The sequence below is a fragment of the Saccostrea echinata genome, unplaced genomic scaffold (genome assembly GCF_033153115.1).
Source record: "Saccostrea echinata isolate AGI-Se365-2 ecotype Australia unplaced genomic scaffold, CSIRO_AGI_Sech_v1 ptg000001l, whole genome shotgun sequence".
NCBI lineage: Eukaryota > Metazoa > Mollusca > Bivalvia > Ostreida > Ostreidae > Saccostrea > Saccostrea echinata.
In genome coordinates, this window is record NW_026889750.1 from 6,621,013 (window position 1) to 6,639,091 (window position 18,079).

At 32.9% G+C, this 18,079-nt stretch overlaps 1 pseudogene; it reads left to right on the plus strand.

Annotated features, from left to right (window-relative positions):
* Nucleotides 1-12,222: 12,222 nt before the first annotated feature.
* LOC133180984 (uncharacterized) lies at nt 12,223-13,550 on the plus strand (annotated as a pseudogene).
* Nucleotides 13,551-18,079: the final 4,529 nt, after the last annotated feature.

Consider the following 18,079-nt stretch of genomic DNA (forward strand, 5'->3'; position numbering starts at 1 on the left):
TTTATTCCCATTTCTAATTGGGAGAGAAATAATATTTCTACGGGAGCAAGAAATAGGGATAATCATTCAAATAGATTATGCAAATTAAATACAACAACCAATAATAAATTTTTATACATTTTAATCCTGACTTAGAGTTCTTTTGTCCATTATACAGACTTGGGAGACCCACAAGTTGCATAAGGGAGAAAACCCCTGAACGGCAACAAAATTTTACATGTAGTTTTCAACTTTTCATCAAGTTATAAAACTTACAATAAACATAAACAAGAAATGGGCATATTTATGAACATAAATAGCATCTCTTTGTGAACTTTATTGTAGTACTAGGAAAGTGACTAAAATATCTGTATATATTGAATACCTTACACATAAGGTAAGTGTCCATTGTGTTTGTATATTTTCCATTCATTATCATCCCTGTAAAACTTGGGAAAGCCAAGAACAATCTCTAGAAGATCACTCGGGTCTCGCGCGTTACAATAAGCAAGGGGATTTTTTACTGGAATTTTTGAAATTCTTGGGCAACATAGCTTCATCTGTCAGTTAATTTTGTTTTATACTTCTATGGATCCTTTACAGTGTTGTATTATACCTTAGCTCTTGGGCCTATTCTTTATGTTATATCTATTGAAAACCAAAAAACGGAAGCCCATTAATGCCAACCTACATATATAAAGGAAAAAGCTATATATAAAAGCAAACATGTCTACTATATATAAAGGAAATGCAATATATATAAAAACAAAACCTCGAAATATATAAAGAAAATGCGAAAAGCAAAACCTCGAAATATATTAAAAAATGCAAAATGTAAAATAAAATCTCGATATATATAAAGGGAAATGCAAAATATATTAAGAGAAAAAAATTCAATGGTGTGACCTTTAATACCTTCATTACATCAGTGATTCGCCAAAATCTGATACACTGCTTCCAGAGCTCGCCAATACTGTTTGATTAGGTTCAGTTTCAGGATAGTATTTAGTGTATCAATTCAGGATGGTATTCACTGTCTTCATATGATGATTAATATATATTAAAGCCAAAAACTCTTGTTCTTACATGTCAATCGTCTTGGGCAGAGAATGAAAGATATTGTTTGTTTAATCAGCAGTGTATTATCACTAGCACTCAATTTTGTTTTTGTCCATTTAAATACATGTATAATATTAGTACAAAACGGCATGTGTGCCGTATCAGGTTTTGCACAGTAGGCAACATTTTACTTTGTTTTGCACATGATACATAGTGAATTTAAAATCAATAACAGAACGAACTTAAAGCAGGGGTTCTTTTCGACATCTTCTCGCTAAATAAAAACACATTATTCTATTTACACTTTTATTTATATTTATAACGTGGAACAATAATCCGCACTATATATAAGTGTGCATAAACTAGTATTTCCTTTTTATTATTTCCCTAACATTACATTTTTTTTCACATCAAAAACCTAAAATGTTAACTTTCGCCTCCCAATTCCGATTTCTTATATATATATATATATATATATATATATATATATATATATATATATATATATATATATATATATATATATATATATATATATATATATATATATTCATAAATGTTTATCAATGGGCGTATTTTGCGTTTACAACTTATTTGAATTAATTTGATTATGGGCATAAGAAAAACCATGTTGAAAATCATTTTCAAAATTTCTCAGTTGTGAGGGTAAGCTATTTTGTAAAACAGTGAACAAGTAAGGCTGTCAAAATAAAATTGATATAAAGTACAATTATAACCAATAAATACACACAAAAATGTGCTAGATTTTACTAATTTTAACAGTACAAAAATGAAATACTCATCTATTCAATTAAGTGTATCATATTCAGTAATATTACAATTAAACAGTTTATTCATGCATATTTTACCTGTGTAAATAAAAAAAAAAACGTTATTGAATAACACAATTCTGCTGAATCTGGGAACGCAATACAAGAATACTATTCACTAGTTTCCTCCTGCCAGGAGTTGAACTGTAAATTTATTTTGATGGACAGCTGAGCAATACAGGTCATGCAGTGGAAATTTTATTCTTTATATATATCGCACTTCCCTTTATATATATCGAAGTTTTGCTTTTATACAATGTATTTCGCATTTCCTTTATATATTTCGAAATTTTGTTCTTACATTTTGCATTCCTTTTTAAATTTCGAGTTTTTGTTTTCATATTTCGCATTACCTTTATATCGAGAGGTTTGATTTTATATATAGCTTTTTCTTTATATATACAGATTGGCACTAATGGGCTTCCGTACCAATAAATTCCTAGCATATTTGGATAATAATTTCCATTAGAAAAAAAATCATAGAAGAAAATGATATCTAAAATTTAATAGAAATGTTGGGGAAAGGAAATATCTAATATACATGAAGTCACAATTGGAGCAAGCTAGTTGTTTTTAGTGCGACAACTTGGGCAAAATATATCCATTTCCGAAGTAGAAATGTATGTTTTGAGCCGTGTATCAAGCTATCTTTGAGAAATTATTTTTATCCCAGATACTATAAATGTTTTCTTTACATGTAATACAATTATTTTTTAAAATCTTAAATTCCTGTTAGATATATCTGAAAATACCGTATTTATTGCATCATGATCTTTTACTTCCTTTCCCCCCAAAAAAGGTCAAACATATGCCAAAATATCTATATTTAGGAGGATGTGGAGAAACCTGCATTAACGTGACGAGTGGATCATGTGTTGACGACTGCGACAATATAACAGACGGAAATTACCAATCTTGTACTACATGTCACGGTTACGTGTCCTGTGTAAATCAGCAGATACACTATATGAAGTGTTCCGCGAAAGATCTTCTTTGGGATGACAGCATCAAAAGATGTGAATGGTCAAGCAATACATGTGATGAAAAAGAGTAATGTTTGTACGCTTTTTTATATCCATGTATATAATAAACATTGTCAAATACAATTATCTGTGATGTACAATTATCTTAATGTATAATCTGTGTTTATGTTCAGAATATGATTCATTGTGACACCGCTTGTAAATTTGCAATTGGATTAAACGGCTTTATTACTAATATATGCAGGAATAATATATAAACTAAAAGTAGGCATTAGAAGACTTTGGCATTTTTTGCATTAAAATTAGTTCAATAGATTATATTTAGTACGTATTGTCTTTAATTCACAGATATTGTAATAATAGGTTTTTGAAAACTTCCTTTCTGTACTTATTTTTATGAAAGGTAATTCTAATTACATCTTACTAATGAATATATTTGATAATGGTTATATTAATGAAATCAACTAATTCTCAGTTCAATTGTTTTCTTGTGTTTAACCCGCTCGTACTTAAATGTTAGATACATTTAAAATGAATCAAAAATTATAGATTTGGAACATAACAATTTTAAAACAATCTTTTCATAGAGAATATGTTAAATTTCATAAATAAAATTTTCAATCAGAAACGACAAAATATAAATTGATGCATATCTTTTTTCATCTCATTTCAAACTAAGAGACAAATTTTGTACATGTAGCAAAGAAAACGTCACAGCCCTGCTTAAAAGATTAATGATTTCACTAAGAGATAAAATAAGGGTTTCATGAGTTGTAAGTTATTTTGTAAACATTTAATGCCACTATTTTTGGTTACATGTAATCAGTTGTTAACAAACAGTCCACAAGGAAAAACAAAGTGGATGTATTATAAACTAGCTCCTCCTATTGCAAAACAATTAGTTCATCACAAGAACATTTTAATGAATTCATACACTCATTATTTTACAATCTCTAATATGCAAGCATGTTTTATAAACTTTGACAATTTTTAGATAAGGAAAATGACGTCCAATCCAGATTTTTTTCCAGTGTTTATGGAGGTTTATGATGAATACCTGTGTAAAGACGAATAATGACCCCCATAGAATAATAACTTGGGGGTCATTTTTCAACGACAAAAAATGACCTCCAAGCCGTAGAAAAAAAATGCTTTTTTGTAGAAAAAGAGCCCTAGGGGTCATTTCTTTTAGATGTGCATCCTATAAAAAAATTGCCTCCCGTTGAAAAATGACCCCTTTTCCAACAGAGTGGTACAAAATTTATAACAGGTGATTGATGCCAAGGTTTGAATCTCAATGTTTAATTCTTCTTAAAAGTTTATGCCCTTTTTGACAAATACTCGACGAACGCGCAATTAAAAAGCAATAAAACAGCATTACATTTACATGCATATTTCTATATTTTAAGTCTACTGTGTTCTCAGCACATATAGAAAATCACAAAATGGCTACTATTGGTTATAACTCTTAACGTAATTTCCCTTTAACACTGTCTTGCATTTGTTTCATATTTGGGTATTTGATTATAGACGTTATAGCTAAATAACAGACAAGCGTGATGGTCTGACTTTTCAATGGTAAACATGTCTCCCAAAGTATTCAGCTTGCTTTGAGTAGGATCAACTTTTTAAAAAAAATTGAAGGAAAAAAAGGAATGAGATAAGTTTCCGGAAATAAATACGGAAAGTTATGCAATGTAATATATATATATATATTTTGAATGACATACATGTAAAAGGTCGTGCAAATGAGGTAGAATCTATCGAAAATGACATAATATCTCCTGCCAACGACATATTGTTGATATATTTCCTAATGAAAAAAAGGTGAAGATAACGAACAGTGATGATTTTGAAATATTCACAAACAATATTATTCTGTGAACAGGGCATAAAAAAGAACCCCCGACAATTGCAGAGATGGGATGAGGTGTCTAGAATGAGTAAGCATCCCCTGTTGTCTCGTCACACCTGCCGTGAGCCCTATGAATAAATCAGGTAAACTGGACATTTTGTTGTCGAATTTAGTATAAAAACAAGGGCCAAGCTATTCACCGAATTATAGGTTATAATTTTGACAGGGCCATTGATACTACCATTGAATTTACGAAATGCTGACTTTAAACGAGGTTGTTGAAACCTCTGTAACATCAGCTTACATGTTTCTGTCAGTAGCTTGCCTCGATTTAAAAATCAATCGTGCTCTGTGGTATCGAATAAGTTGGTAGACGTAAACATCATATGCAAATGATAGCGGGAATTTTACTACGTAAATAAGGAAAGTTGACGATAGAAAAAGCTGGTCATCCCGTTTGTCAGACAATTTAGTTGTTAGTTGGTCTTTATCGTATATATTCAGTAGAACGTCCAAATATGAAGCAGACGTTGCAAACATAAGAAGGACAAAAAATTTAAAATTTATGCATGTCTGGAATAAAAACAATTGTATTATCATTCAATTTTATTTAAAAACAGTGGTCTACTCAATGGAAATTTCTTTTCAAACATATGGAAGTAATAAAGAAGAATCCCAGTATAATGTACATTCAAGTCTGTTTACATGGTCGTCTGAAAATAGGATACATACATGTAAGAGGAATATTTTTTTTCTTAAAATTCACTTTCAACGGAGATACATTTGTCAAATCAATATGGAAACATTTCAGTACTGTATATATTGAAGTAGATTTCTAAATTTGTAATTAAAGACAGACCATTTTATTGACTTTCCAGGTGAATATAAGGATTTATTTTTTTCTACATTGAACTAAAAATAGATTGAAAACAATTCTGAAAAGTTATTTCACCTACATCCGAATTCCAGTCAAGTGAACATAATATTCAGGTACAAAGCAAAGAATCGGAGAAGAATGAGAGATTGCACCCCACTCCCTTTTATGAATGTAAATTTTAGCAATTTCTACTTTGAAAATGTTCATTGAAAGTTTCGTAACCAACCCCTTTTTTGTACAGAATAGTTAAACATATCTCACCTACTTGAGTGGACATGGTAAACATAACATTCAGACACATAGAATCAGGGGTGGGGTGGGAGTGTCCTCACCCTTCCATTTACATGAACGTAAATTATTTTTTTGCTTGAAAATGGTCATTGCATGTCTGGTTTCCCTACTCTCAACTTTTTGATATGTACAGTAGAGTAGAAGGAAATCCCCTTTACATCATTAAACGTTTTGAGGGGTCCATCAAAGATATTTCTAAGGTGATTTGTCATTTTGCCTCTTATAATGCGTCATTTCCCCTTTCGATGCCATGCCTGATATCTATTTTTTCTACATTACACCAAAACTAGATTTCAAATGCAAAATTGAGACTGGTTATGATCATGTTAACTCCGATTCTCTCACTGTGTTTGGCTAGGACTTGAGCAAATGCAAACAAGAAACGTGACATGTCTGCTTAATCAGTTTCTATCAATTAAATCGTTAAATCATATATTAAAAGAATTACTGCTGTTTTTTTCTGTCGGTACGATGATTTTCCACCATCGAAAAACAATGCTCTCCTTGCCCTTTGGGCATAAATCTTTTACTCCTCTAGATTCTGAATCATCGCATTGCCGTTAAAAACAGCAATAATTGTATTATGTGAAATTATGAGATCAAAATATCATCGATTTATTCCAAATTAGATTCAGGTGAGCATTTTGACTAACAGATCTCTTGATTTATTATTTTCATTTTGCCCCTAAAAATTTCAACTTTAATCCACAAGGGGTCATTATTCTACAGGGCTCATTTTTCTTCACATGGGGTATGCATATTTTTAGGGTGATGACATTTTTTCTACGGGCAAAAGGGTCATTTTTCGACGTCGAATAATGACTGGGGATCATTAATCGTCGTTGAATAATGACCGGGGGTCATTAATCAACGGCGAAAAACGACCCACGGTCATTATTCTATGGGTGTCATTTTTCGTCTTCACACCGGCAAAAGAAAGGTCAGAGGTGGGATTGGCGTTTATAAAGATAACGTTAAGTGTCAGGGTTTTTTGTTTTATGAATTTAATTTATAAAGTAGGAGAAAAACAGTAAAAAGTAAAACTGGTAGGTATATACGAAAGCCCAGAAGGCTCATTCGAGATTCGAGTTTCAAAATACGAGATTCGAAATTCGACATTCGAAATTCGAGATTCGAGATTCAAGATCCAAAATAACCAATCAAAAGGCGGATTCAATATTTGATTACTCCCCTTTATTAAGTTTTTACGATCAAGAAATCACTGAATATATTGATAACAAATGGGTCATTTGCATAATTAATAATGCAAGAGAAAATGTTATATGTATCAAAACAAAATACAAATGAATTTTGGGTAACGTTTTGTAAAATATGTATAAAATTTTATTTTCCTCATTAAACAAAAAAAAATAGATACATATATAGAATATTATATGGTCTTATCGTTGACTTGCGAAATTAGATTGCATGTCGATAAATTATTTAATATGCACATTGATGAGGGAGGAACATTACCACTTATACGAGCCTGGTCTCGGATAAGTGAGTTTATTTCAGTAACCCTAGTAATATTTATCTATTCCGGATAAGTTACGTACATTCGGATAAATATAAATTTTCACCCTTAGTCACAAGCTATCATTCCGGATAATTTAGGTCCATTTGTATATAGTCTAATAATAAGTTCTTTTCTACCTCCTTTCTAGAAGAATCGATTAAACGGTAAGGTCATGGAAAATTTTGGGGAGTTAAATTGTGGCAATGTTTTAAATTTTTTAAATCAAATAAGTTTGATTTTTAGTATAACTATTGAGGTTTGTAGTTTCAAAGCAAATTAGACGTATCGATGGCGAAGTTTGACTTTGGATTTGGCCTGATTGGATTTTTTTCGTAAATATTGATTTTACGCGATGTTGTAATTTGTGAGACTTTACAGGTAACAGGAATATATTAAGATCAGTTTGGGGGTCAAATGATTGTTTAACTTGAGTTATTATTTTTAGGAGCGAAATGAACTTCGAGTCTATCATAGCTATAACGGGGGGGGGGGGGGATAATTTCATAAAACACGGAATATTCTCAGAAGCTGGGCTTACTAGAAGGATTTTAGTTTGTTTTCTACATAGATTTATCGTGCTCGAAGGAGGTATATTGATTCGCATTTTACAAAATGTAATCGTCGTTAAATCGGAGAAAGCATTCACGAGAATTTGTGCACTTTCACTTTTCAAGTAATCAAAGTACTGTGTGTACTGAGAGGAGGTTTATTAAATTGTGTAAGTGTTATGCTCTATTTGCAGACTTGTATCATTTCATTTGTTTGTTGGTCTTTTGAAAAGGTTTGGAACAGTACTGTTTGTTATCTTTTTTTTTTTTAAGAAAACAAAAAGGTGTAAGGTTTTATGGATGATATTGTATGAACTGATTTTCCTATTACATAATGGGATGGGAGTTAACTTGTATATTATGTTACACAACATATGGGAGCTCATTTCGTCCACATGGTCAATTTCTGCATAAAAATCCAACTAATGAAAGCAAAATCACAGTTTATTGAAATAGGATGAAAACATTTCTTATTTCTTATTAATTTTGCAAGCATTTGTCTCACAGTGAGCAGTCAAACTGCAGCAAAGCTGTGGAAAAGTATTCTTCATATGCATTAGAATAGGTAGGCAAATTTGCAGGGTTCAGGCACAAGCAAGGAGCAAATTATATTGGTACAAAAGGCAGTAAGTACATAAAAAACCTTAAGTAATTGATAGTGATTACAGATGTACAGTGCAGGGAACTTATTCTGTTACATAAACCAGCATCAGCATAAGCATTAGTAGCATCAGGATCGAGCTAGTATCAGCATCAGCATTTAAAAAACAGCATTACCAGGATCAGCATCAGCAAGCAAAGGATAAAAGCAGCATTGACCTACATAAAATCAGCATTATCCCACTAGCATCAGAAAATCAATGAGTTTTAATTCAGTAAAAAAATTAAAAAAGAAAGAAAGAATATTGGTTAAAGTATTCACATTATTGGTACATAGTGAGATATTATGATCAAATAATTGTAAAAGGCACTTTTATTGCTTTAAACGGCAATGCTGAAATTCATTATCTACTTCCGGTAGCATGATGCTACTTCCGGTAGCATTGACCTAATTATAAAACAGCATCAGGATAAGGATTACTAGCATTAAATCAGCAAGCAAAGGAAGCATTCAAATCAGCATCGATGCTGTAACAAAATTAGTTTCCTGCACTGTATGTTACCATGATTATTTATTTTCAGGTACATTACCAAAAACAGGTCAACATTTTTAATTTTATTTTTTTAAGACAGCTTTATCAGTGAGTCAACAGCTGCAATGGGCACAACATTCCTTTCCATCAAAGCATGACCTTATCACTTCCCCAGTAATTCATTAGAATAGTAATTAAAGATTTGCCAAAAAGAAGCAAGTAGGAAATGTTGCAGTTGTGCTAATACTAGATATAAAAGTGGATTTGGCAAATGATATAGATCCTAATCCAGCTTCAATTAATCGCAGCTATTAGATTACATTCTAGGGAAAAGTATAATTTGGTTAAGCGAGTCTTTGTGTGAAGGGGGGGGGGGGCATTTTTCAAATAAACTGGTAATTTTTTTTTAAAAAGATGGTCAAAATCAAATTGGTTCCTCGTCTCCGTCGGATGGACTAGTTCTGATATTTAGTTAAGCTATTAGAGCACTGTGATAGGCAGATTAATAAAAGTGATTGGTCAGGAGTCTCACTAGGATAGGCAGCACCCAGTACTTGCTCCGTATGTTGCTTATCAGGCTATCTTTGAATGGATAGTCTGCTAATGTGTTCGACGAGATGGGGAAACAAAGCTTGTCAAATAATCAGTTAAATTATATATGAATCAATTATTATTATTATTTAAAGATTTAATAGGTTGATATGAAATTGCAATATTGAATTTACTAGTACATAAGAAAAGTCAAAACCAAGGAGTTAATAATGTGTTGTCAAAACAATATTGATCCATTTATTTAAGGTACACTGACATTCAATTTTAAGCTAATCTGGTAAAAGATATCCAAGATATGTCCAGAAGTATGCCTTATAAAGTATACCAGTTTTTTTCCACCGCACATACCCATGGACAAAGAGTTGCAACGTACTCAAGAATTTGTTTTCTCGGATATTTTATTGTGTTTTTCTATTTTATTGCACACCTATGTCAGTGTCTAATGGGGATTTAAGCCTTGAAACTAATTTTATCATTCTGTTTAATTTTTACCAAATACATGTATAATTGTGTGTAATACACAATGGTCCACGATTATACCTTAAATTTCCCAGAGATAAAACTACTCCCTTACAGATATTTTTTGAATACTCAGAACACTTAGTATCGCAATTACCTCGAATTGTATAACTTACTGCGGCTGTTTTGCAATAAAGTCAAGAAACTTATAAATCTCCATTCATTTTCGGGGCATAACATGTTGTTTACATATATTGTTTACGCTCGTGACAATTGAATGATACGAACAATAAGTATGCCGAAGGTACAATGTAATGCCGATGGTTGCACTTCAGAAAGCAAGTCAAAGTATTCGGAATATTTAGACTTCCAAAATAAGAAAGAAAATGATTAAACTTATTATTAGAATAGTCTACTTAGCGGGAAATATCCACAAAAAAAAATTAACACAAGAGAGCTAGCATTTTAATTTCATAGCGTGCTGCAACGAACATTTAGCTAGGTATTTCACCAGGGCTTCTTTCTTATATTATATGTCCCTTAAAAATCTGCAGTGATCGATCTCATAGTGTAGTCAATAGCTATAGCACATTGTCCTCAGCTATTAATCAACGTTCCTACCTTCAACGCAAAAGAGTTTCATTACGTTAAGTAATAGCGATATAAAGTATTCTTCCTTTTGTTTGAAATAGGTTAAACTACCCTTATGGCATGAGGTTATATAAAACTAAAATTAGTCGTACTTTAAAACACTTAATAGGTGATGATTAAATTAATAAGCCTTGGCAGTTATTTTTAATTAAAACAGTTTAACGATTCGAATGTAGTTGCAAGTACTTCCATGACCAGTCATAAAAGGTGTTTATCCTTTTTTCAGGGAAACTTCGAGCAGGTTTAGTCAGTATTGGATACGGCATATCATGCCCATAGGTTTTATTATTTGTAGAATACAAAATTTAAATCTCATTCACTACAATTGGGGAGCAACCGCTAAAGCACATTTGCCACTAACATGCAGGGGGGTTATTTTAGCTTTGAAACGCTGGCTATAAAATGTACATGTTTAGGCATCCATTAAGTAGTTGTTACAAGGCTCACATATTTTTACTTTCTTTCATTTCAATGATTTATTTATTTTTTTTTTAAATTTTACTATGGATTAAAGTTGTTTGATAAATTGTGAAGAGGAAATATGATTTATGCAGCTGGGGAAATGAGAAGGGGGGGTTAAGTACACAAATATTGTTTTTAAAAGTATTCTAAGTTGAGAGATGACGTAAATATCTCGTTTTTGTTCAATTTGGGTCTGATAAACTCCACACTTTTTAGTACAACTATAACCAATACTTGCAAAGATAGTTTAAATTTTTATAAAAGCCATAAAAATGCATAACAGGAGTAACAACCTAGTAGGTAAGTAATACGATAAAATAAAACAACAGGACAGGGAATAGAGTGCAGGTATGGATCCACAATTTTAGATTAAACGGGGAGTTATTTTATTCTCACAAGTCCATAATTGCATTTCAACACATATAACGGAATAGGTCAATGACCGTTGACGATTTAAATTCATATTTTGTTTTAATGCATTGAATAGTAATTGACTAATAAGTCACTTGTTTTATAAGTTGTATTGGTGAATGAGCAGGCCCTGGTCGACGGTGACCATTTGCGTTGAGGTACTGCCGCCGTCACCATGGTTCTTGGCACCCCCATTGGTGGCGGTTGCAGTTCCATTCTTACTCGTGGTAGACACGAGTATTCATGGCCCTTGCAAGTGGCGTATTCCGTCACACCTCAACGCAACTGGAGGAGTGCAACACATATTCTTACGCTCATTCCATTGTTTATCCTATTGCACATGTAAATTGAATTCAGGATTTGAATTTGTGCATTGGCTTGTAATTGACCAGCAGTTGACTTGATTGATATTGAATTGATGGATTGAATGATGATTGATTGATTGAACTTGATGGATTATTGATTTATTGATTGAACTTGATTTATAATAGTCACGTTTCGAGTTCATCCGGAACGTCCGTTTTTATTTACGTTTAGTTATGCCGATCACGTGATTTACAGAAAATGTTCAGCAAGGGTACTTTCGGTTGTGATTGTTTACGATAGTTACCCGATGTCGTCTGACACAAAATCCTATTTTTGCGTTGCGGAGGGATGCAATTCTGATGAAAGAAAAAGGGGAAGATATGGTTACATGAAAGATGTAAGATTTTATCCCTTTCCAACCCAGAAAAAAGCGCCTGCACAAAGAAAACGCTGGCTGGACCTCTTGAGAAGAGAAAATTATGAGCCAAAGAGAAATCACAGAGTATGCTCTCTTCATTTTAAGGAAGGCAGACCAACAGAAAATCATCCATACCCAGAGCTCTTTGCATATAATAATTTTAAGGAAAGTCTGAAGGTTTGTTATGGTTTTGATTATTAAACATCCCAAAGTTAGTATCAGGTATCATGATTGTACGTATCGAATGACTGGTGCCTGTCTGCCTGGCATAGTTGTGCACACTATTTCCTTTTGATGTAATTTAAAATCAAGATTATAGCTCTACAAACCTGCATCAAAATAACTGGAAAATGATAATGTGCTATGATATATTGTAGGATTAAACACAAAATTAAGAACTGTTTGTGCTTTTAACATTTTAAATAGGTATGGAGTATTACAATTTAGAGAGACACATACTATAGTCTTGAGTGCTTATAATTTGTTATCTTTAGATTCTTTCAACAACTTCAATATCCAAGAGGAAAAAGTGTACTGTACAAGACACTCAATCTGAAATCTCAATTCCTCCCCCAGTGGATTCCCTGGCTGCCAGTGAAAGAGTACTTGTATGTAAGATTATTTGCTGATATAAAATTCAGTAACAAAACTTGTGCACAAGTATTTATCATTGCAGATCAATAAAAATATTTGATAATTTAATTGTATTTTTGAAAACTGAATTTTAATTTTTTTTTTTAAATTAAGGATTATTATTTTTCAGCATTCACAGATTAATAATGACAATTCCATTTTTGTTTCTGGAGAATTGAATGGAAGTTGGCCAATAACTCAAGAAATAGAAGTTAGTGATCATGAGCGTCCAACAGCTGGATCTTTTCCTGACACAGGTGAAAATTTTTGATTTTTAAAAGAATTATTAACATTTTAATTGCTATCTATCAAATGTCATATTTTAAAATTCTGGCAACTTAAAGAGAGGTAAGCTTACTGCACAAAAATTTACATTTAAAATATACTGTAGGTACTCATGTAGACATGGACCACTGCTACATCAGTGGTAGTTTTTGCAGTAATGACATGTCAACCAGAGATATAGGAATCCAAACCTCACTCACTACTGCAGATATCAAGGTTCTCGAGGAGAAGTCAACCAAACTGGAGGATCCTGAGAAACTCATGAGAGAGCTTTTTATAAACAAAGTTGTGAAGGATGACAAAAATGTAAAGATGTATACTGGACTACCATCAAAGAAAATCCTAAATGGTGTATATGGTATGAACTGGTGCACACTAAATTCAGTGATATTATAAATGTTAATACATGGTCTTTTACAACACTAAAAAGGTTGATCAAAGCGTCTTTAATATTACAAAATTTTATCAATACTGTGGTATCTTATCTTCTATAATTAAATAACATTTTCTAATAAATAACTTTCCCCTTTATTTATTAAGATATTTAATTTTGGAAAAGGCTTCACCAACTTTGAAGTATTGGTCAGGACAAGGGAGTACTACAAAGAAACTTTATCAGAAAGACAGTCTAAATGCAAAGTCGGGCCCAAAGAGGAAGCTCAGCAGGTTTCAGGAGTTTGTTTTAACTCTGGTCAGATTGCGACTAGCTTTGACTACATTTGTCATGGCAGATTTATTCGGCGTATCCACCTCAAGAGTTTCTCAAGTCTTCACCACCTGGATCAATTTCATGTGTACAATCTTCAAACCTTTATTAAAATGGCCCTCAGGAAATGTAATTAAAAAATTCATGCCTTCATCTTTCAGAGCTAAATTTCCAAATGTAAATTGTATTGACTGCACTGAATTTTTCATCAAAAAACCAAGAAATCCAACTGCTCAGTCTCAGACATTTAGCTCCTATAAACAACATAATACTTATAAAGCACTGGTAGGTGTGTCACCTTCTGGTGCATTTACATTTGTATCAAATTTGTGGGGTGGCAATGTTTCCGATAGGTATATCACTAAGGAAAGTGGTTTCCTAGACAACATACAAGCTGGAGATGAAATAATGGCAGACAGGGGATTTTTGATCAGGGATTTTTTGCTTCAACGCAGAGCTAGACTTATAATACCTCCATTCACAAAGAAGTGTTCCTGGGGTAAAGGTAAGTATTTGTCTGCCTCCGAAATACTTAAAACAAGGAACATTGCAAAATTCCGCATCCATGTAGAGAGGGCTATAGGAAGGTTAAAAACATTTCATATGATGTCCAACACCATGCCAACAAATTTAAAACCACTTGCTGATCAAATGCTTGTCATATGTGCATTTCTTTGTAATCTTCAAGAACCTTTGGTCAAAAAGTAAGGAATCGATGTTCCATATTGGAATGTATACTTATAACTGACATCTGTGTTCAGAAATATTTTTTTTTATTGTGTTCACTTCTGATATAAAATACATGTATAAGAACTTCAATGTAACAAGTAGCATATATTTCTTGAATGATAATCAAATAAAAAGTAAGAAAATTGTTCATAATGTCTCATTTTTACAAGAGTTGAAAATGTATGTTTGAGACTTTAAATACATAATATTTCTGCTGACATAACTATTTTTACAATTGTCTTAGTGCTCTAAAAAGGTACTTCTCAAAAAAAATCTGAGATTTTTCAATAATTCTCTTAAATATGTGTTCATCGAAATATATACGATCAACAATAAAGCCCTTTTTTGTGTAAAATACAAAATCACACCACTGTTTTTGGCACACATCTAGTTGGCCCTAAATTTGTACATACCATGGAGAATCAAATTTCAGTCTTATATTTTCATTTTCGTCTAAGACAACATGATAATGGTCATCAATACAAGCATCTTTGGGCATTTTATTTTGATACAAGAAGGAACATTTTATCTCAAGTAATCCTTCACCACAACAATTGCACTTAATTACACCATCTGGAGAAGCCCCTAAAAATGGATAATCTGAGTCTACATATAAACCACATAACTTAATCTCTGCATGTTTGTGCTGTTTTTTATACTGCTCAAAATAAAGCTGCCTAGCGACTGGTTCATGTAGCTTACCAAATGCCAGAGAAGGTACAGATACTTTTGAAGTTTTCCCCATAATCATTTTTGAAATATAATTCTCTTCATTTTCTATAAATCTAAAATGCAAAACTGATGAAAAATGTGAGGCAGTAATTCTACCAATTCTGTGTTCAAAACATTCATGATTTTCATTCTGCCCTTTAGTTTGATCTTCAATTTCAGTAATTTTTTTCTTATCAAAAATATTCTTCAATTTTTCGGTAACTGAAAAAATGTCATAAGGAGGTTGCATATTCTTGCAGACATCTGACATTGATGGAAGTACAACATTATTATCATCGTCATCATCACTTTCGAAAGACTTGTCATAAAGTGTCTGTAAAAGAAGAGCCCCTGTACCTCTACATAATTCATAGAAGTAATTCTCGTGGTTGGCCAGGGGACCTTGACTGGGAACTGTCGGGTCATACGAGTAAACAGTGGCCAGGGGACCTTGACTGGGAACTGTCGGGTCATACAAGTAAACAGTAGCAGATGTTGGTTGGGGATGTGTCTGGTCCACTCTCATGTCTATGTCGGTGATCTTCTGGGGGTTAGATTTTTTCTAGGTTTATCCCAGATACACTGTGTATCAGTGCCTACCTCTGTTCCTCGGTCTCTGTGTCTCTCACAAAAACTTGTTAGTGAAAATAGAAAAGCAACACAATGTTTGCAAGTTCCATTATCCCTGAAAAAATAATATAAGAATTAAGATTTTATGAACCTGAATTTCAATAATTAGACTGTGACTTCACATTATTAAATATGCTGTATCAGTTTCAAGAGATTATGCTTTCATGGAAACAGAGAACAACATGTATTTAACATGAGGTTACCTAAAAACTGGAATGTACTTACGCCACACAAGTGCATCCACCAGACAAAATTTCTCCTGTTGTCTTGTTTGCCAAGATCCATACATCATAAGGCAGGGCTGTCTGTCTTGTCTCAGGCATGCAAGTTGCCCTCAAGTAAAGGTATTCTTGGTGGACATGATAGGCAACCTTGACATCGTCAATATGGCAAGCCATGTGTAACCGATATCCATTATCTTGCTTATAAAGGCTTAGTCGTTCATGACTCCACCCACACCACCTCATTAAGTATACCAAAACATCACACGATTCAAAGTCTGGTATACTGGCCAAATCCTTACACCTGCAAAAGTAGTTAGTTAATATATAGACAATATCTAAACTTCCAACTTCTTAATTGTTAAATTGCTATAAAAATGTTCTTAATAGGCCTCTATCATGTGGGCTCATTTCACTTTGTGAAAACTGAGGTGGGTTTAGGTGTGTGTTACCCCAATTGTTTGGTTTGATGTATCAATACTGAAAAGCTTAGTCAATAGATATAATTTTACATAAAGTGTGAAAAATTAAAGTCTTACCAATCGGTCACAGCATTTACAGGGTCTAAAATAATTTTCTGGTCTCCCACTGTCACTGTCCTGCGCCTTGCATCAAACACGGAGTACTCTTCTTCGTCATTTGTAGATGTCAAAACCTATGTCATCATTATACAGAAAGGTGAATGATAATATGTTTAACCAGGTTATGCTAAACCACAAAAAACATCCATGAATAAAATAAATTTGAATAAAACATATCTTTTAATTTATAAATTGTAAGGTAGATACTTTTATTTTTGTCGTTCTCGGTTCCGACTACGAAATGTATTAATCAGCTGATCAGTTAATGCTTCAGTGAACGAACGATTACCTCAAGACGAAGTTCCTCAGCAAGCTCACATAAACGCACAAGATCTATTTTCCTGCCTATGCTGCAGCTAATACCTCTATCTTGCAGATATTTCTTAAGATCTGGCACTTGAAAGCCGTAAAAATTGATTCCTTCTGCCATAGCTATGAAACCGGAAGTTTCCTTGCTGAACATTTTTGACATGGCGTGACTAAACGAGAAATAAAAACGTTGTTCCGGATGAACTCGAAACACGGCTATTGAATTGGTGACGTTCATGCACTTGTGACCTACCCAGTGCATGATCCGCCCGATTTGGGTCGTCACATTTGTTGTATTGATTGTTGATTGTGGGGCAGCCCTGTGGTAGCACCAGCAAATTGGTCACCGCGGCCAGAAGCGCCACATTAAACAAGCAAAATAATATCTTTGTTTGTTTGATTAATAGGGAATCTGTAATAAATTATTGATATGAATTGCTGAGGATCGTCTTTACACTGCACAGAAATTTAATTAAGGATACATTTCATTACATGTAAGGGTGAATTTGTGCAGTTAGACTGATCAACTATTTGATATGGAATAAAATAAATTCCAGTCTGTATTGTTTATATGATTTTTAATTAATTCAAGTATTCAAAGCCTTAATTGAAAAGCAGTTTTTATGTATTTCTCATAATGGGAAACAGTGGCGTATATTCCCTTCGGCTAATGTGTAAACTAATGTGAGGTCACAGATTTCACCTAAAGCGCATTATTGCCTAATTGCGGATAGGCAAGGAGGGAGTCGCCCCCTCTCAATAGAAGGGGGGGGGGGGGTTCGGAGGCTCACTTTTTGCGATCTTGGAGACATATATCATTGTCATTTTTCCAGTGAATATAATTATAAATCATTTAAACATATTTTTATGATACAGAAATTAAAATCTTCATGACCACTTGTAATAAAATTGAGAAATTTTAAAATCCTTACACAGTGCAT